Source organism: Falco biarmicus, chromosome 8 (assembly GCF_023638135.1).
Source record: "Falco biarmicus isolate bFalBia1 chromosome 8, bFalBia1.pri, whole genome shotgun sequence".
NCBI lineage: Eukaryota > Metazoa > Chordata > Aves > Falconiformes > Falconidae > Falco > Falco biarmicus.
In genome coordinates, this window is record NC_079295.1 from 27,381,669 (window position 1) to 27,403,219 (window position 21,551).

The 21,551-nt window shown below is 43.8% G+C and overlaps 2 long non-coding RNA genes across 3 annotated transcripts; one reads left to right on the plus strand and one right to left on the minus strand.

Moving 5' to 3' along the window:
* The first annotated feature begins 1,122 nt into the window (after nt 1-1,122).
* On the plus strand, nt 1,123-9,232 carry LOC130154400 (uncharacterized). Of its 2 annotated transcripts, XR_008823725.1 has the most exons (3): nt 1,123-1,675; nt 2,064-2,263; nt 9,109-9,232. It is a non-coding gene; the product is annotated as an uncharacterized LOC130154400 (long non-coding RNA). The 2 variants fall into 2 exon arrangements; XR_008823726.1 differs by lacking the exon at nt 9,109-9,232 and having other exon boundaries at nt 2,064-2,571.
* On the minus strand, nt 3,841-9,852 carry LOC130154399 (uncharacterized). Its single transcript, XR_008823724.1, has 3 exons — nt 9,326-9,852; nt 9,125-9,232; nt 3,841-8,461 (listed from the first exon to the last, which is right to left on the minus strand). It is a non-coding gene; the product is annotated as an uncharacterized LOC130154399 (long non-coding RNA).
* Between the last annotated feature and the right edge of the window lie 11,699 nt (nt 9,853-21,551).

The following is a 21,551-nucleotide window of genomic DNA, read 5'->3' on the forward strand; positions in this document are numbered from 1 at the left end:
GAGGCTGCCAGTTAAGGCTGAGGCGTCTCTGAGGGCCACAGCATCTATTGAAATCAGTGTTCCTTGTAGAACAGGCCTGGAACACCTGGCTGCAGTGCCTGCTTCTGTGAGAGACAGGCTGGGGTGGTTACCACAGAAATGAAGGCAGCAGGGTACAAGGGAGATAAGATGCTGGAACTGACCAGAGTGATCCATCTATTCCCTTCCAGCATAAAGGGATATGCTATAGCTAATCCCACACTTTCTGTTTCCTCCCACTTTCCTCTAAAAAGCTGGGCATTTCTGAAAAGCGATTTACGTTCCTGCTCTCTCCTTATCTATGTTCACACTGCAAAAGCCCAGGGTCTGACTCAGGGACGCTGGTCCCATTTCAGCACCATCGCTGCAGGTTCCTCCCACTCTGCCCAGGGGAAGAGCTGTGCAGTATTTAGAGCAGTAACTTACACTGCAGAAGGTATGGGATTCAGCCTGTATTTTTATTGTTCAAATCCTTCGTGTCCTGTGACATGGTTCCTCGTTCATAAACAGTGAAAAATACCGCTTCCTTGTTCTGAAAAAGATGGAGAACAAACACTATGAGATGCTCTGATACAGCCGTGGAAACCATGGAGTACTGCAGCTGTGAAATGTTGCCATGTTCGTGTGTAAAATATATTCATACAGTGTTACTTGCACAAGGAATGTGAGAATCAGTCTTCCAACAGTTGAGTTGTTTCTTAAATCTCAGGATTCTTGTATTCCCTAACTGAAGATCTGGCCTTTAAACATACGTATCAATAAGCCAGAGGTATGTTCCCAGCCTTTCTGGCACAGGAGGGAAAGTTATGAACAATGACTGAATGTGACTGTTCCTCAAACTGGAAAGCAAATAAGAAACTTCAATTATTCCTCCCACCCCTAAACCCCTCACCCTGCAACTGAGTGTTTTGGTGGCTTTTGTACTCTGTGAGGTTTGTGCTTTTCCAAAGTTTTTCTCTGAAGCATGAGCTCAGTTGCAGAACTGCAGGGAAGGACAAACCAGCATGTTTTCATCAGGCAGTGTGGCAGTCTGAACTCCTGGATGAATCTAGCCCCCTCCCCTCCCCCCTGCCACCCTGCTAGACATATTTAAATCTCCAAAGATCTTCCTTTCAGATACCAGGGCTTCCCATTGTGCCGGCTTTTATTGGATTTCAGGTGCCATTCAGTCAACCCCCTTAGCTGCTTGAATTCTTGAAATGCTAGGATCATATTTCACCTGATCTGGCACTGAACCATGCTCGCTATCTCACCCCAAAATTAATTAAACCATAAATTTTCAGAATAAACATGCAGCATCCACTATCACTGAAACAGTCTGAGCTTTGTTGAGCAAACTGCTGCAAGAACAAAGCTTCCTCTTTCTCTTTCTACCCACTCTGCCTTCTCTTCTCTTGATGTGTATCAGCAAATACAGTAAATACAGTACCCTCCCTCCCTGTTACGGAGAGATAATTCTTGTTCTGCTGTTGTCACCATTTCATAGACCCAGAAGAAACTGCAACAGCTCACAGGGTGAGATCTTACAGGACAGCATTAACTCTACTAAGGTGAAGAGGAGTTATTCTCCAAAATTAATACAAGCATTTTCTTTTTTGTGGACAGCCTGGAAAATGCTACTTTAATTTGACCTTTACCTCAGTTTCCCATCTGCATAGTGAGTTTTTCTGTCTGACACTGGCGCTGGGCAGTTAAAATCCCTTAATGAAGGAGAGATGATTAGCTAATGCACCCAAGGAGATCATATAGGTATGCACAAAATTCTTAGTGATAATCTTGTATCTGTCTCAGAATAAATAGTCTCTCCTTCTAAATCCTCTCTATCCCATAACCATGAAACTTAGGCGATGCTAACTATGTTTAAAGCTTGAAAGATAACACCTGCCATTCCAAAACAGCCCCTAATTAAAACTACTGAACAGAAAATAACTAAAACAGGGTTTTCAGTTTCCTGCTCTGGACCGGTAAGCATGTCTGGAGGCCGCAGAATCTCTTCGATCTGAAGAAAGCCTCACCCCTGAAACTTGTTTAATTTTCTTTTCCAGGTAGCCTGGTCATCCCACGTAGAAAGCACTACCTCTGCCGACAATTTAGGACCAAGAACTCCACCAACATGATTCAGAGGAGACCTTTACCCTTATCCTCGTCTTCAAATCCTGTCAAAGCCCACAAAGAAAACTGGATGGCTGCTTGGATGGGAGACCTACAGAGCACTGCCTGGTTGCTATAGGCAGTGTAACCAAAGGTGGCATTTTTATTTCTTGAATCAACTGTCAGCCAACACCCTTGCCTGGTATTAAGGTTGCTGTGGGTTGATAGATATAAATCTGAGCTCCTGACCAGCTCTGGTCTTTAGAAATTCTCTTGTACATTTGATTGCCGCTCTGGTGCAAATGCCAGTGTCCTGGCTGTATTCCAGCTCTGCTGATTTACACTTTTCTGACTTAGATTCTCTCCTGTTTCAGACTGTGCTCTTCTTCAGCTCTTAAGCTTCTGTCTAGTGTGGATGAACATTGTTTCTCCCTAGCCAAAATAAAGTGATTCTTACATTTATTCTAGGGTGTTTTTGATTAACAGTGCCACAGAAAGGTGAATCTGCTGTTTGTTCTTGCTGGGGCCTCACATCTTTAATCCCAGGCGAAATCTGACCTCCTGGGCTACAGGATCTTGACCATGGCCTGAGATCCCTAGGGTATGGGGCCTCAGTTGTACACTTGCTGCTGCCAGGATGCTCCAGTCAGCCAAAGGGCTCAAGTGTAGAGCCAGGTGTCAAGATCAAAGTGTCGTCTGGTGCGGTACATTATCATGATCTGGCGTGGTTCTGCTCAGTCCTGAGGTTTGCATGCAGAGCCCCCAGCTCTGCTAGCAAACTAGGAATGCGATGCCTTTGTGAAAAACACAAGAGCAAGCTCTTCTTTAGCATTTCTGTTTCTGTTCTCGAGCTGGGATCTAAAAAATAAGACCAGAGGGAAGGGAATACAGAAGAGTTTTTACACCAGTTGTTCTTTAAAATTTGGAATAGGTTATTCATGACAGGTCTGAGTTTTCCTTGCAAGTTCCTACAGTTGTTGTCTACTGCCTATTTTTTATCTGTTGCCATGGACAGACTGGTGAATAACTGCACACTGCAAAACCAGAGAGCAGGCCCTTGGTTCCTAAGGAATTAATCAGCCCTAATTTAGACAAGAGCATTTCCCTTCATTTCAATCTTTCCCTCCCCACAGCATCTCCTGCCAGGATGTCCCACTGCCTGCTGGAATTAATGTGGCTGAAATATCCCTCAGGATTCTCCTTGAGGTCGTGAACTCAGCCTCTGGATCCTCTTTGGTTCTCCCTTCTAGCCCCTGAAATCGGATGTTGCCAAATGAATTTTGCTTCCCCATCCCATTCTTCATATTTTCCAAAGTCACTTCTCACTGGCAAGGAAAGACTTGGAGAGGAGAGAGAGACAGCGGGAAGAGTCCAGGCCTGGACTGCCTCTTTCCCACTGTGATTTCAGACTCCCCTTCTCACCCTGAGATCGTTTTGTCAGTGCAGTATGATGTGCTACATCCCAACCTGTTGGCACTTCCCAGGCCAGTGTGTTGAGTTGTCCTCAGGTTTTTGGGATTTTCCTTGTCCTTCATGAGGAAATCTTTTCCTTGTCCTTCATGAGGAAATCTTTTCTTCTTTTTTTTTTTTTTCCTTTTTTTTTTTTTTGACTGAAAGACCAAGGAACTCTTCCTCTTTGTTTTATTTTTCCTTTTCCTCTTTTTTGCTCAACTGAACCTACCTTGCCCTTTCCCCACTTCTGTCCTGTTCTTATCCCAAACTCAGAGCAGTCTTCCAAGGAGGTACACCCTAGACCAAACTGCGCTGCATTTCTCTGCTTTCTGCTTTCTCAGGAAAATGGCTCTCAAGAGAATATCTTTTGACTCAATTTCTCCTCAGTGAAATCCACTCCAGATCTTGTAGATCTGGAACTAGCTGGCAAGCATGTCTTTTTTTCTCTCCTCATTCATGGTACTTTTTATTGCTTGCTTCCTTTCCATATCATACTGTGCCCAATGAGCTTTGTAAGGCAGGTCAACAGCTCATTGTCAGAAAAACACCTGGCTTACTGACACTTTCCAGATTTGTGCTGTGAATCAGGTTATGCCTAGACTAACTGAAGTCTTCCTTGGGGTCCTCCAACTCCCGTTTGCTTTGCCTTGTGCATTGTTTTACCCAGGCAGAAAATACAATACATCCAGGACATCTGGTCCTTATGCATCCACCCTGCATCCCACTGTAGCCCTTTCTACATGCAGACCTTAACCTCCTTCAATGGTGTCCAGCAGAGCTGAAGGGTCTTAGGCATCTTTTACCAGATGTGGCCTTAATATGACTCTTCTACCCTCAAATTGCTGAAATGCCTGATCACTCGCAGGGCTGGCAATGGGTAATTTGACAGGTTGTTTTTAACAGTGTAGGATGAACAGCTGATCTTAAGACAGCCTGTTTGCAAGAAATTAAAGTGTTACTACATTTTGCATTTCCCTAGCGACATAGGGAAAATTATAGAGTTTCTCTGCTGATTCATCTGCTTTTACAGTTTTGGGTGTTATGTTTATTTTCCCAAAGTGTTTTTTTCTTTCCCAGACTATCCCAGGTCCCAAGGTCGGAGCTGATGTCTGCACTCCGAGTGCATCCTGTTTGTCATAGAATCGTTTAATTGCCATTTAAGAGAACTTATGCAACTGACCTTTAACATGGCAGTCTCCCTGCTGCACTTAATTCTGATGCTGACATATGAAAAGAAAGAAAAAAACTTCCTTTTGGCTAATGGGAAAGTCTTCCCACAGGGAAGATGAAAAAGGCAGGTGGGGTGAGGGAGCTGATGGAGTTCAGAGTGGTCGGTGGTTACACAAAGGGTTTGGTTTGGATGTTGCTTGCTTCCAGGGGAAACTACAGTACTAATTAACTGCAGTGAGGGGGAGGAATTTTTTTTAAAATGGGGAAAATGAATGATGTTACAAGCAAATTTATTTTATTGCTAGATCACTGCAGAGCAGTTCCATAAATCCCTTTCTCTAACCTCAGAAGATCTTCTGTCCAAAAACAGTGTTAGAATTTGGGAGGAACAAGGGGATTTGGGATGGGGGAAGAACTGAATTGCTCTTGTCTGTCTGTTTCTGTTCCTTTCGGCCCATGATTTTGATGAATTATCACCTGGCGATGTCTGACAGTTTCTGGCAGTGGATTGACTAGGTTGCCAATCCAGACCCAGAGTTACAGGATCTGCAACCTCTTCCTGACCGATTGGCCACAGTCTTAAAAACTAGAGAATAGCTGATATGGAATAACAAATACAATATATAAAACTCTCCAAATAAACAATGGAATAGATGGCATGAGGAGAGTCCTGAATATCTGACATTCATGATCTTCCTTGTGAATTGACTGTGAAATTAATCTCATAAATAGCAGACTGGCCCTGAGGCAAATATCGGTATATAAAATCTCACACAGAATCAAATCGTAGCTCAAGATTTTCAGCAGTGATCCAGTAATATTCCATTTTACTGCACCTTTTGTGTGTCAGAGGCACAGGAGCTGCTGAAGTCCCTGCCCCGAGGACTTTGTAGCTTCATTTCTGTTCCCTGAAGTTTTGAGATACTGACTATAAATGGGTGTGATAGAGAGTAAATAGGGGTAAATGGAGTTCAGCTACTCTTCCTATGTATCTAAGGCAGGGAGGTAACTCACTGGGCAGAGAAGAACCCACCACCTTTCTTTCTTTCTGTACATCTACCGAATCATATGAAGTAAAACACACTGATACCAGTGTCCCTTGCCATGACCTGGATCCCACATAAGCACCTAGGTTAATTTTCCCTAAAACTGATCTCTTCTCAGGCCCCTTTTGTTTGCAACACAGAGGCCTTACTGCTATATAGGTAAGGGCATGTAGAGTTTGAGAGGAGAGAAGCACATCTCTTCTTAATCAAAAAAAATCCAGATTTTCTGCTGAGAGTGCTGAAGACAGGGATATACGCAGTGATATTTAGTTCATTTGTGATTTGGCTTCTTAGTCCCTGAGGGCAGGAGGCATGGTCCATTTATCACTGGTCACAAACAAACAATGTGTATTTTTAGCTTCTCCTTTCAGAAGATAAAAAACAGTTTAAGTTAGCATGACATGACTTAGGTGGGGACCCTTTTATGTTATTTTATTTGTTTAGATAATTGGGTCACAGGAAAGCACTCCTGTGAGAACCACTCTCATTCCCAGAGATCCAGAGAGGTGAAGAGGAGGGAGAGAGTTGAGATTAATGCTAAAATAAAACATCCTGTGCAAAACAGCCATTGTCTATGTAACACTAATCAAGGTAATTTAGAAGGATGGCGGAAAACTTAAGCCTTAAGTCTGCCCTTTTTCATCACATGCCCATACCTTAAAATTCATCATCGCAGAACCTAGCTTCATCTTTGTCACATAGCAGAGCATGTATGACTCAATATGGTGTGCCCCACACTTGTTACATCTGGAGTTCATATAACACTTCCCCACCATGCATTTGTGCACTGTCCAAATGGTAAACATTTTACAGCTACTATTCTGATTTAAATTTTTTTATTGTGTTTATTTTTACTTTTTCCAAATTTCAGCTTTTTATTTGGTTCTCACAAATGTTTTGATAAAATCTCTTTGAATCTGTAATCTAATTACATGTACTGTGTTTCCATGCACAGTTTGAGGTTTTTGAGCTAGCAACTTTACATGCTTGCAGCCAAGGAGAATTTCATCACAGAAAACTCACCAGTCATTTGGTAATTATACCTGATTTAATTAGGAATCAATTCACTTATTGAAAAAAATCCCTCTTCTATTGTTTTTGAACCTGGTGGTGGTATCTCTTTGTGCGTGGCAGCAACCTCAAATCATTAGCCTGGTGCCAAGTAAAGACTCTTAAATGTCCATCATCCTAAACGTCTGACTGGATGGACAGAGAGGATGTTTTGGCAGTGATTTTTGTCTTGACATATTGCAAAAATGGCTTCTGAAAATCAATGTGGAGGTAAATGTTCTTGGGTTTTAGCAATACTCCCCAACAGCATGTCCAGAACAAGCCTGTGGGTTCACTAAATAGCACTTACGCGATACGCTCAAGACTGTACCATGAAATGCAGTCCCTCTTCTGTGCTCCACATACTGCAGTGTTGAAGGATCGGGCACGTGATCCAGTTAGCAACTCTGTGGCAGCACATGAGAATGTTTATGGATTTGTATTGTTCTTCTGTTTTGGAAAAATGCCAGTTGAGAAAGGCCACCTCCTACTTCCCCATCCTTCAGAATGTATAATGCGAGAGGTTTCAGTGAAGAGTCCATTCAGCTCCTGGACAGCCATCACATCTAACCCAGCAGCACACGGAGGCTCTTCCTGATATCAGAGCTCAGCTTCAGAAAGTTCTTGTCCTTCCGCTGCTTGTGTCATGGGCATGGGACAAACAGCTCCGTACTTCTCTCCCAGCTGTTCAAAGTTATCCTTCCCAGCTTCTTTCCTCTCCGCCTCCTCATCCACGTTCTGTTGCCACACATCTGGCTTTGAGCATGGAGCCACTTCTTGGATCTGATCCCTAGCAGCTGTCTGCTGCCAGTGCTTTCCCACAGAGGATAGGGATGGGATCCAAAAGGCAAGGGGAAATGGAGAACAAGCTGGGAAAGTCCACAGCAGGTGGAGGTTAAGACAGAACTGAATCTCCACAGGAGCAATGTCCTTTTCCCTTCTCTCCAGTCAGCTCTGTGAGTGTCTGCCTCTTCAGCATGTTTCGCCCATCCACTTCTCTGTTATTTCTGAAAATGTAGATTACCTCCTCCATCTCCTTTGCCTCCAAATGAGCTCTTTTCTGGATGCAGACTTCCACAGCAGGTTGTTACCAGTGTGGATCACTGGGAACACACCCCAGTGGACACAGCAGAAAAGGCACATAGGTGCAAAATGACACATCCTGCTCAAACCATTAGAATAGAAACATTTATTTAATTTTCCCAGTGGCAGATGCCAACTAGATGCAGCTGGAGAATTCAGTCCATGTAGCTCCTCCTCCTTGTCTAAGCAGGAATATTTCAAGGGTTGTGAAGTGACAACAGCAGTGAATGAGGGCTGAAAATGGGGGAAATAAAGCCTGGAAATTTACTCTCTGTGTCATGCGGTAACAACAGAAGGTCACATTCAGTCCCCAGGGTTGTCAGATGAAACCTCTCAATGTGATTAAGGAACTGGGGTTGCCTTCAAAAACATCCCATGTCAAAGGTTTGTCTTCATGCTGGAGTAAGAGGGAAAGGCAAGAGAGAAGTAGATTTGACCAAAACCCACCTGAAAACTTGGAAGCATTTCTGATGCCTTCCACAGCTTTAGCTTTGGTCTTCTCTCTGCCCTTTTGTGGGTTTGGCCTCATGATATATCCCAGAGCCAGAAAGCTGTGAGCAGAGACAGATTAGCATCTTGTTTTCAGAAGCCTAAGACCGGGATATATGGATCTGTTTATTTTGCAGATGCCAATAGCTAACACATCCATTGTGTTCAACATACACAGTGCTCTGAAGCTGCTGCTAAAAGAGGACAGACATTTTAGCTGGCTTATTATCAGCGTACATGCACTGTAGATGGATCCTTGGCTTTTAGTTCACCCTTGCTCTCAGTTTTATTTCAGCACGTTGTCCTATTAATGATCAAGCACTCTTTGAGCTGCATTTTATTAAGTTGCCTGGAGGACCTCTGGCATCAGCAAAGTAAATATACTTGTGGTGATATTATTATTATTAGATTCATGCTAATAAAAGGATAACAATCCAGCAAAAGGCCTTTAATCAGTCTGTGCTGTGTAGGCAAAACCAAAGCTTTTTATTGGGATTTTTTTCCTCTAGCCACGTATGGTCCTGTCCACATGAGTGGAGAAAAAACAAAAAAGACCATCAGTGGAGTGATTAATTTACAAGGCTTTGTATCTTTGATGAAATTTACTCTTTTTCTGTGCTACATAATTGGTTTGGAATTTCCTTCCCTTTACTCAGAATTTCACAGAAAGATCCACTAACATCCAGTAATAAAGCTTTTGCTGCACTAGTAACTTGCAGACTTACCCACTGAAGAAAGATCCCAGCTCTTGGTTAGTGCAAGCTGAAGAAGATGGTCTGGTGGATCAAAGTAAAACCAAGGCCAGCCAGAAACCAACATCACGTTGAAAACACCTGTGGGTAGCGACAAAGGAAATTCCCCAGGGTAATTACTGAATCTACTCACTGCTTTGTTTGTCTGGAAAAATACAGCAAATGCTTCCCTACTTCATCAGGACACTGCGAGGATAACTTCCAGTAAAAAGTAGAAGCTCAGCACTCCTAGAAGGGTGGTGACACATGAACTCCTCCGTAGACTAGAACAGCTTCACTCACTCCATATTTCCTTCTAGCTCATCTGTGTCTCAGGGGATTCAGATGTAACCATTTCCTCTGCCAAAGCATCTCAATTGTGTAGCTGTGAAACAGAGCCACAAGGAGGAACTTCAGCACCTACAGCATGCACACAGTCATGTTCCTCCTTTCAGTCATCACCAGACTGGGTCTGCAGCTCCTGTTCTGGTACAGTCACAGCACTCTCCAGGACTTGTGCATATTTGCCTCTTTTTGGTATCTATCACACCTCACCTTTGCTGTGATTCTGCTCAGGACCACTCTGTACTGATAATTAAGGTCCCCACTTTTCCTAGCTCTTTCACTCTGGGAAACTGATCCTGTGCTTCAGACACACCATCAGACATACACCCCCCTCCTTCTATAAATCCAGCCCCCCGGGTTTGTTTCCTCTCACACCATCTCCATTTTCATTCTGTCTTTTTGGTTTTTTTTTTTTTGAGTTTGTTCACATGGCTGTTTACTGGGGAAGCTGACAGCTTCCACTGCTCAACTGAAGAGAATTAATTTCAATCTCACATTGATTTTCAGTCTCATGCCTCGATTTTGTAACTAAAAAAAAAAAAAAAAAAAATTATCTATGATTCTGAGCTCAGTATTCCCTACAACTGTCCTGAACTTGAAAAAAAAATGCTTTAATATCTCTCTACAAATTATTGTCTTTAATAGCTATAAATCTGTTTTAAACCTGCAGGATGTGCTGGCATGGAGTTAAATGGATTGTGTTTCTCCACAGACTGTCTTGTTGCATGGCAGTCCCAAGACACAGGGGTGGCACAGCTGTGGGCACGTGTCTGCCCTGGTTCTCTGTGTGCTGTCTGCATCCTCCTATCTCTGCCCTGAAATAGCTCCCCAGTGGCCTCTTGGCTAGCCCAAGGAGGGAGTGGAGTGTTCTTGTGTTGCACCCCTCTTTGGGTCCAGTGGATGCTCTGCAAGGAGTCCTGAAACCTCTGGACTGTGGATGCGACTGGTTCAAGCCTTCAGCTCAGAAGTTAAAGAACTCGTGCAGGGGTTTGGTATAAAACATGATGTATCATAGAGGATGGTCTGAATGCAGTGCAATGTATAACTTGAGGTGAACAAGATCCCTCAGATCTGAGGAGCCTGTGTAAGAGCCTTCTTGAAGGACATCATCAAGGTCACAGTGATTGTGTTTATGCTAAGGTGCAGGAGAGATCCTGAGTTCAAATATGCAGTCTGTCCACATTACTTGTCTGCATGAAGGCCTTAGAGCTAATTGTGGTGCAATCTAGCTGATACTCCCAGTATAGCAGCATGAACACCCTCAACTTATCCCCTACAGAAATCTGGAGGTACAGCCAAATTATCTGGCAAGAAACTAGACAGTAATAACAGTTACTCTGAAGACAACCAGTCATCGCTACCCCAGAACCTAGGGGGAAGTGAATTCTCACTGTGCAGCTGATCTAATCCCTGCCCTAGATCTGATCAATGCAAAGTCATTCCTCTCCCTAGGTCAGACCATGATGACTCTTATGCACCCTGACAGGCCATGAGCCCTGGAAAGCTGCATTAGCATCCACATGTACAAAACCACAAAATTAGAGCAGGCGTGCAAGAGCTGGAAGAGCTGAATGGATCTTAGTTTGGTCTCTTTGGGAAAAAACTCCAAAGCAAACTCAAGAATGTATGGTTCCTAGGGAATGGCATAAGCAACATCATCTGAGTGATGAAGAGACTGGAATGATTATTCATAATTTCCGCCCTTTGGAAATCCTTCGCTGTATATCTGTGTGAAAAAAAGAGTTTAAGAGTGGAAGGAGCTTGCAAGACTATTTGCCAATTATGCATTTTCTTTTCCCTTCCCTTCCCTTCCCTTCCCTTCCCTTCCCTTCCCTTCCCTTCCCTTCCCTTCCCTTCCCTTCCCTTCCCTTCCCTTCCCTTCCCTTCCCTTCCCTTCCCTTCCCTTCCCTTCCCTTCCCTTCCCCTACCCTACCCTACCCTACCCTACCCTACCCTACCCTCTCCCTTCCTTTCTTAGCATATGATGTATACCATTGAACTGGGAGATGAGAAAAGGAGGGTAAAGAAGTCCACCATATTTTTTTAAATGTATGTTAGCGAAATGGTGAGTCTGGGTGAGCAATTTATACACAAGCTGAAGAAGAAAGAGAAGTTGCCCATCCACTCTCTCCACCTCAGCCCCCATCTTCACATTTTTTGAGCTGGGAGTTTTCTAAGATGTCCTTCAATAGCCTCTCCCCTAATCTTTCAGAAAGCCAGAGATATTCTAGAATTGCTGCTTTAAACTGACTTTGTTTTTAAATTACATTTTGAAAGTATTTTATTCCTATTTCCTAGGAATATTGGTGTATTCTACAGGCAGGAAAAAAAAAAAAAGACAAGAAAATGAAGTTATTTTCTAATTGTTCTATTCCCTCTCATGGGCTACAAAGCCTCACTCAGTAATTCCCACTTTTATGCTTGTAATTTTGTGGTTGAACCAGCATGCAAATTTTAAGACAACTCCCTGCCTTGATTTCACCAAGTGTTTAGTGAATCTCTTGCAGCAGTTAATTATCCTTATGCTGAAAGTCAGAGACTTGCTGCTCATTTTCTAGTTTGCCTTCTGACTTTACCTTGCAACCACTGGGTCTCCTGCCTTTGCTGACTAGGTCAGAAAACTCTCCCCCACTAAACATATTCTCCCACTGTGTGTTTTAAGGTTGCTGTAGGGTTTGGAGCTTATTAGGCGTGTTCCAAAGATACCAAATGGGGCTGTGCCTTACATAATGTTTTTGCTACCTAGAGGGAGAGGAGAGAGAAAATGAGCAAAGAAAATGCCTAAAAAAGTGATGCATAATAAGTCCTTCACTTAACTATGGGTGTTGATTTTTCTTAGCCATGCTCTGCCTTGCTCAAGAGGGCTTGGGATGAGGGAGAGGACATCTCAGAATCAAAATCTGAGCCCAGACTTCAGAAGCACTTTGCCTCATCTCCAGCGAGTGAGGAGTTAAGCTCAGCCCTGTGTCTCCACTACACATTAAAGACTCAATCTGTCTACCTAATTTAGAAGCTGGGATAGTTCCCACCACCTGAGTTTATTCCCTGGAACTGAGGTAACTTGGAACACTGAGTCAAGTCTCAAGGTAAGCCTGGAGTGCCTAAATGCTTTGTAATGTAGGAGCAGCACTTTGAATAAGAAGTTGGTAAAATACTGCTTGCTGGCTGTTGCTGCCTCCCTCTGCAGCTCCAATTAGATGTGATGAAAGGAAGAGGGGGGAGTGTTTAAATGGGGTGGAGGGCAGGCAGAAATGTTATGACCTTTGTCTGCTTCTCCTGCACCACAAGTTTATCATAGACTGAGCAGCACCTTTTCTTTCCACGTGTGAACTCCTTGCTGCACTTTGACTTGGCTGTCATTGCTTCATCCCAGCTAAACATCAGCAATGTGCCCCTCTTTGGAGAGTGTTAAATAGAGACTTCTTAGTAGGTCAGCATGAGCCCCTTGGGGAAAAAAAGGCATGTACTGTCAAGTGTCTGAGAAAGACTTGGGATAAGTCAGTTCACCTAAATGTATACATACATATATCTCCTTTCTTCCCAAACAGCACATCTTTTAGGTGGCACTAGTAAGTCAGCAGCTGGGCTGCCAGATGTGTAAGAAAATTCAAGGAAATGGCAGCTGTATGCAGGCTGACCTGTATGTAGGTTGCATCGGGTCCAGTTAGCTGGGAACGAGTGGCGTAACTCAGGTCACAGGAGAAGATGAGCAGGAGACTGAGGGATATTACAGATGAGGTGAGATATGCATTGGCAAAGCTGCTTGGTTTCCTGCAACGGGACTGAACAGTGGTGAAACTGTCCATGGACATGATAGTCAACTCTAGGCCAGGAGATGAAAAAGTGGTCATTGCACAGCTGGAGGGGAGCCTGCTTTCACCGTTCCCAAGTGCCAGATCCTCTCCTCGCTGTGCAGAGGCAGAGCTCCACATCCAACAGACAGGGACAAGAGCAGCTCCGGGGAAGCTCAGAGCAGTGATTTCCCCCCTGGCGCCCTGGTCTCTCCTGGATCAGGGCCACACCACCTTGTTGTAGTGGTGGGCCTAGGTCTGTTTTGACTCCAGCCTGTTGCTGCTACCGTGATCTGAAGCCTTAATGACCATTTCCTATTGAACTCAAAGTTTCCCAATTAAGCCAGACAGCAGGTAAACAAGAGGAAAAAAGCTTTAACAGAGAGCCTTGTCAAAGCTCTGCTGGATCATCCAGCGAGTACTGGAGAACTTGGCAGGAGAAGAATCACAGGGTTGGATCAGGGCTATTCATTTTTTGCTAACTACTGCTGACATTTCTCACACAGATGCACAGCATTCAAAGGTTTTGCCAGAGATTCCTCTACGCAGGTTCACATCTCACTCTTTGACTGTTCATTGACACAAACCTTGAAAGGGAACAAAAATTAATTTAACTGCTCCCAGGTGGAGGGGTGGGGAGAGAAAAGAAAATAATAATATTAAAAACATAACTGCAACCCACAGGATCGACAGGAGCTGTGGAATAGGGAAGGGTGTGCTTGAGCAAATGCTAGGATGTCATTTGGCCAGACGCTTCTACCTCCGAGGTCACCCAAGTGTTTTGACTGAATAATAAAATGTTGTGCGTCTTATCCTGAAACCTGGGAGGACTGAGAAACATCAGGGGTGGAGGAGTAACAGAAAGGGAGGGAAAAAGGGGGTTGTGGGAGAACAACTCAGTCCTTATTGCTCTAAACCCTGTGGAGCCTGATCACACAAATATTTGCAGATCCTGGTAGAAGCATGTGTAAGACAGAGTATGTGATCATCTTAAAACCAGTCTCACATTTATTTTTCTGTAATTGCTGGATGTTGCAGCCTGTTCTCCCAGCTCCTGCAGGAGAGAGAAACAAGAAACCAGAATAATGAGTGTTGTACTCTATGTGCCCCAAAATTTTGCTTCCAGCTTCTCAGCTTGGAAGAGAAGATGGTCTAGGGAAGGAGAAAGAATTGTCAGGGGAAAAAAATCCCACTAAGGACATTGTTCTTTCCCTGTGCGATTACAAAAAAACCATTCAGAAAGAGACATGAATTCTACTACTGGTATCTCAAAGGGAAAGAATTAGGTCTACACTCTTCCAAAATATTATTTCCCTTAAAAACCAAACCACCCCCACTGCAAATAAAAACCTCTTCCAACAAATACCCTGTGTGAGGAGAAGGTGGAATTGGGGTGCACTTGTGTGCCACCAGCTCTCTGCCTCATAAGGACAGGCAGCAGTTCCTAAGCTATAAAACAGAGAAATTCATCTTCCCCTTGCCAGGATAAATATCCCAGTTTCAGAGACTTTTTTTTTTAACTCTCTGGTCCTACAGTGTCTCCTAAATAGTGAAACCCTGAAGTATCATATACACTTTGCCTCTCTCATCAAGAAGGAAAAAGCTGTTTTATTAAACTTGGACTGTTTAATGCCAAAATGAAGCATGCTAACCATAGATAGCAATTGAACAAAAGCCTATAGGGGGATCAGAGGTTAAACCCAGGCTGCAACGTGGAATAGTACTCCAGTGGCTTCAGCCTTACTGCAGATCTGCCCTGTGTCAGCTGCCTCCTGCAACTGTCTCTAGCTCACAAACAGAAAAAAAAAGGTGGATATACTGTTCACAGCTCCTATAGTACAAACAGAGCAGTAAGGACATGCGATGCCACAGAAAACTTGGGGAGAAAAATTGTTAGCAGTACAATGTGTCCTTAGTGCTACACAATGGTGTTTAATACAGAAAAGAGGGACAGTGTTTGTAAGGAAAAAGAGAAGGAGGTAGGTAGGGGGCTTGGTATATCAGCAAACCTTGTTGTAAATGAAAGCAAGCCAGGACAACAAAGTTAAGCAGTTTACTTTTGTGGCAAAGAGGGAAGGAGTGAGTGAGGGCTTTTTCCTCTCTCACTGTAATAGGGGCTTTCTTTATAAATACAGTCTCTAAAATATATTATTATTTACAACATTTATCTTTTGATATCCTTAATTATATTTCTTTCTGTGTTTACGTGAATCATGCAATCAAGAGCAGAACTATCGAGCAGTTCCCCAAATGGCAATACATTTGTTGTTACCACGACTGCATTATATCCAGATCAGGTCAGTAAAGGGAGCTGTACCGAGGTCTGTGTCAGTAGATACTGATGATTAGCACAGGCCAGCTGCTGACTGTGAGATCTGTTGCTGTCTGTGTGTGGGTCACTGCCCGAGGTATGATATCTCATCTGAGACTGAAATCTGAACTGATGGACTCGAATCAAGCTCCAGGGGGAGGCTTTGTAGGTGTGATCGAAATCTCTTCAAGTTTCTAGAAAGTTTCCAAAGGTGAATGGAGTTAGGCAGCAGAATTGTTTATGTAGGTATAATGGGCGTAATGAAAGTGAAGAATTTTGTTCAAGTGAAAAAAACTAATGTTGCTTCTGCTTGTAAGAAGTGCAGGCTCCCAGAGTAAGCCTTGTGACTTTGAACCAGACCCCATTGCCTTCAGATTGTCCCATTTCCCTGAGAAATGGATACAGAGCTGGGCAATTTCTTCTGTTCTTTGTGTCTCTTTGAAAAATGTCCATAATCCCACCGTGACTCCAAAGGGAAGACTTCTGAATTTCAAAGAAATTGTGCATTACTCTAGTGGTGATTTCTCTGGTTGGAGAATAGGAGTACTGACCAACTTTCTGTTACAGCTGTGTAGACTGTAGGTGTTCAGCTGTTGTCAGGGTAAAAATCAGGTTGCTACTCACTGCAGTATACCCAGTGTTAGTGTGAAGGCTTGGGGTGCTTGTGTCCACAGTTGGCTCCAGAGGCTGGGGACCTAGCTTTAGTAGTAATCAACAGCTATACGGTACCAGGTAGTAGGGATATTGTACAAGAAGAAGGATAAATATTCCTTGTTGCTTCTACTCAAAATGATCACCAGAAGCAACAGATACTCAAGAGGAACTTGGGGATCATCCCACAGATTTCAAATAAGCCTGAGGCTGAGGTTTGATCCTTATGCAAGTAAACACTATTAACTATGGCAAATCTTTTGGAAATCATAACATTTCAAGAGAAATTATATTCTCTGTGATGCATAGGACCAGCTTTTCTCCTGGTCTTCCACAGGAAACAGTGGCATAAAATGGAATGTTCAAATCAGAGAGCAGTGGGCAATTTTAAGAGGCAGGATAGTAACATGAGTAACACAGTGCCAAGTCTGAGTAAGAAACAGCAACCACTTCCCCAGAAGGTGGTTGTCTTCACTTGGTAGTCTAAGAAAGTTGGAATCTTTAGAAGTAGTAATGGCTTTAATATTTGTATTACAAGTGTTTAATCATTTTATGAAATGTTTTGCAAGGAGCCACCTTACCCAGGTGCTCTTGGGTAATTATTTGCTCTTAATGGTTCCTCTTGTGAAATAGAACAGAAGGAGCAAAGAATCCCTTGCCTTCACGTTCTTCCTCAACATGTCAGCTTCCCATTTCCACTGGCTCCTTGTCCTGCTAAAGAAACTGAGGCTTGCCTGAACTATGTTCAGTTAGACATCAGAATTAGATGCTTGGTTTGGAAGAGAAGCTGTCACTTCCTGCACCCCTATAAAGACCAAACACAATCTGAGGGCGTCCTTAAGGACTTTTACAAAATAATATTGCTGTTAGTTTAAGCTCCAGGCCACTACAGTGTACTCCCCTATCTTTCTCTCTGTGCTTCTCTCTGGAGTCTGGTTGATCCACCACATGCATTTTTTGCACAGCCTGAACTTGCTTGCTCGAGGTCAAACACTGATGCTTTTATTTCTGCCTCAGCCCTCCTGACTGAAGAAAGAATAAATATTTGCTTAAAATTAAGCCTATTTCGGTCTGGAACTTCAGCAACAAAACAGTTTGGACACTCCGCAAAAGAGGAAAGGATCCAGCATGCCTTGCCTCCGCCTCCCCCCCCCCCCCCCCCAACCACCACCCTGGGATTCCAGAAAGACTTGAAGTATTTTGCACAATGTTTGAAAATAAATATTGCTCATCCTTGAGCCGATAGTTTGGAGCCCAGACGGGCTAAGGATTTATAACGGAAAGAGTGATGCAAGCTTAACGCTATGTGAGCCATGTGTTGTTACCATCCAACAACCAGCTCCCATATGGTCTCCTTGCATGAACGGTCATTTTCTTCCAAAATATTCCAAGGAATCAAGACACTGTGTTGATTAACCCCTTCCTGAAGAGTTTCAACCCCAACAGTGGTCATTATTGTGCCTAGAAGGACTACTCAGTAACAGATAATGTTTTATTATTGTTATTCTTTAGATGCCGCCTTCTCAGAAAGGGCTTCCTTTTTCCTCTAGTGCAAAGACATTTCTTTGAGATCAAGCAAAGACTGGAAAAAAGATCTGGGGAAGGAAATTATGGGATACTATTATTAATTTGGAGGAGGGGGAAGACAGAAAAGTCATCCATCACTCCCAGCCCTCTCTAAAGAGAGCTATCATGGCTTGCCCACAGGCCTAATAATCTTCATCATTTTGAATGGGAAACATCCCACAAGGAAAAGTCAGGGAAGCTGGAGGTATTGAACAAGCTGATCTACAAAGATAATTTGTTCCATGCTTATGCACTTTTGACTTACTCAATGGTTTGACTCATGAGAGCAGAATAATGCCAAGGTGTTATGGACTGGAAGTGCAGCTCCCTGCAGATAGGGACTTGGCTGGGGCTTGAGCAATTACCTAAGAGGAGCAGCCTGCAGTTGAACATGAAGTTTCCCGTGGAACCGTGCTCCAATGATCAGCTCCATCTGAAGCTCTCCCTGCCTGCAGCCTCACCCCAGCTGGTAGCACATGAGGCCATATGGGTACATGTGAAGCACAGCGAGAAAGAGAGAACAGGGTGAGAAACTCCCCAGTGTAATCCTCCCCTCTCCACTCCATCCCACTCCACCTTGAGCTCAGCCAGTGGTTTTCCCACAGCAAAGCTGACTGTGAAGGCTGGGGAAAGGGAAGGGAAGGGGAGGGGAAGGGTTGGGACCCTGGTTTCAGGGAGCAGAGTCGCAAGTGGAGCTCTGTGTCATGCACAGCCAGGCACATGACCATGCCAATGTACCAATTATCCTTTATATATAGCTGTGAGCAGATGTTCAGCCAGCGAGTGGCTGTGTCAGTTGAAGCCATTATAGCTCGCAGATGCTTGGCGCAGATCTCTAGCCAAAGATTACCTCTCCCACAGCTTTGCTGGCAGTCAGCTCTGCTTCAAGTAAAAGTCATCTGTATTAGCTTATACCACCTGGATCAGCTGCCTAAGCAGTGCTGGCTGACTCTGCACAGGAGCAGATTAGGGAGTGCTCACATGATCCTTCTGTTTGGTAGAGACCAGGGGCCAGACATCTTCCAGGTAGCACAACGAGATCTGGAGGAAAATGTCTTGCCTTGCTCTGACCTACATGTGTGCACGGAAAGACATGTGCTTGTTTTGCATGCTCAAAAAGAAGGTTGTGTGATAAGAAGCTAGAACATGTAGTCAGGAGCTTTTGTTCAGCCACCAAGTTTCTAATGATTTCAGGGCTCCTGTAACCTTCTCTCTTTCCTCTTTAGTCTGGATGATAATTCTTGTGCAGGAATTTCCCTTTTACTATGGCTTGTGCAGTATGTAACACAATGGAAGAGCACCTGTAAATCTATGATGAGCAGAAAAAAAGTGAGCAGGCACTTTTGCAGGGAGGTCATTTGGAGCAAGCCTTTATCCTGTATGTGTATAACACATATGACAGCTGGTCCAAACCTTATCCAGTTCCTTTAACTGCTTCTATAGTACACCAGAAAAGAGTAGTTTGATCATATTTCCCCATTTCTTTTCTGTGCCTCATACATCCAGTATTACATTCACAGGCATGTAAAGAAACAGTAGACCAATGATGTGAACACATGGCTTTTCTCTTGCTATGCTGGCACATATACTGTAAGATACACACAGATGTGGGGAAACATATGCTGATTTAAATAAACCTTGCAAAGCACCAGAGCACACAGAGACCCTCCCCCAAAAATGAAACAGGCAACTCAGGCAAACTGCAAGCTGGGAGGGATCTTGTGTTTTCTCTCCCTTTTTGGTTTTTGTCCTGTTGAGCCTCTAGCAAAGTTGGTATCACTTGCCCCCTGGCTGGACTCAGATAACAGCAATGCAACCCCTGATTCCCAGCCTCACCAATACCATTTTTGCTTTTGTTAAGCCTGGAATCCGAATTTAATTAGCACAGAAATTAAAATAAAAATAAACCTTGAGACAACTGAACTCTGGGTCACAGAAGCAGAGATGTGATTGACAGCTGAGAAGGAAAGGGAGGTAAATGATGCGATTAGCTTCCTTCTGATTCATCCATTCACCTATGGGGTGTTGATTTGTGAAAAATCAAATATGATAACAGTATGGATGCTGGGGCCAAAGCAAAATATAAACTTGCACACACAAAGAAGAGAGATCCTATCTGTACTGATGAATTCCCTGGGAGAGAGCTTGGGAGCCTTAGCCAAGCCTCACAAAGCACTGAGCTCCTGACATGCATCCAAGAGACGTGAGTATATTGACTTGCCCAGCGCTATGTTTGCAAGCTGGAGCTCTTCTGTGAGATATTAGCTGCTACCTCAGCACCTTGAGGAAACCTCGAGTGACTCAAGCTGTCCTTGAAGATGAATATATGTGTAGAATAATTGTTCCACTTCAACACATGAAACAGTATTTTTTCAAGGCATGTGACAGAGAAAGAATTGGGGTGCTAAGAAAGGAGGGAAGAAAATTGCTTTTAATGGATCTAACACACCTTCAGTTACATGTCTTCTCTCCCAGTCTGGAACTGTGTATCCAGTGTCCCAGTCACAGGTCTGCCTGACCCACAGGCTAAAGGAACAGGACAGACCATTGCATCAAATACAAACTAATGGTTTTCTTACCATGAGCGCTGCCCACTGGCTTACACACATTTCCCTGCTGTCACTGCTGTGTGAATATGGGGCTGCACGGGGCACCCTTGTGTGCACACAAATTCCCTTCTGCTCAGTGTGTCTTCCATAAATGCTTTTCCACACTACAGCAAGCAACTCAACACACAGATTCTGGTGCAAATCTGTGACTTCAGGTGATCCTTGCTCCTGAAGGCTCTCCTGTTGCTGGAAATTAAAAAAAAAAAAGATAAATAATCCAGGATTGCTATGAGGTCACCCCCTAAAGGTTGTAAGGTTAACATCAGAATTGTTCTCATGGGGAACCTTTCTATTCAGTTAGTCTCCAAAAGGGAGGAGGGCTGGGATTTGCAGTCCAGCAAAGTCTTCTGATTTTAGCCACAGGAAGACACAAAGCAATCAGTAGCAGAGCAGCTTTCCCCTGATATACTTCCCAGGCACCTGTGTCCATTGTACTATTTGAGAATGAGCCCCTTGGAGGAGAAAAAGTGTCCGGGTTGTGGGCACATGCTGTCTGTTTTGAGCCACCCAACAGTAGAGCTGCATGTGTAAAAGTTCCCCAACTTGTTTCCAATCTGATTGGCCCTGAGCGTATTTGAGTAGTTAACAAATCCAGCACGTTGTGGCTGAAATGGGTAAGGGAACATGCAATGGGAGAAGTTGTTGGCAGGAGAGGTGTGACAAGTACAAGGGGAAGTGATTTCTCCCATCAGTACAGCTGCTGGCAGAGGGCACATCTGTCTGCACCATTAATCTCTACTGGGATTGTCAGTGGGGTGCTGTGGGGAAGAAGCAGTTCACTCCTCTGAAAGCCAGCAGATTATCTGCTGTGGCTTCTGGCACTATATAAGTCATGGTTTTTAGCCTGAAATGCTCTCAGAGAGCATATTTACCTCTCCTTCTGAAGGAGAGAACAGAAAAGAATTTGATAACTTATGGTTGAACTGGGGACAAGTTTTCAAGATAGTCTTGGCTTCACAGAGTCTCAGATTTTGGCCCTGGAGGGCCATCTACCCTCCAGGAACTGGATTTAAAGTAGATTTCATCACACATAAAGCAGCCCCCCCACCTCTAACCCTCCTAGTGACAACTGCAGGGGAGATGATCCTGTTTGTGCCATGGCACGTAGCATTGACGTGACTGTCCCAGCTGCCAGCTCAGAAGGAGAG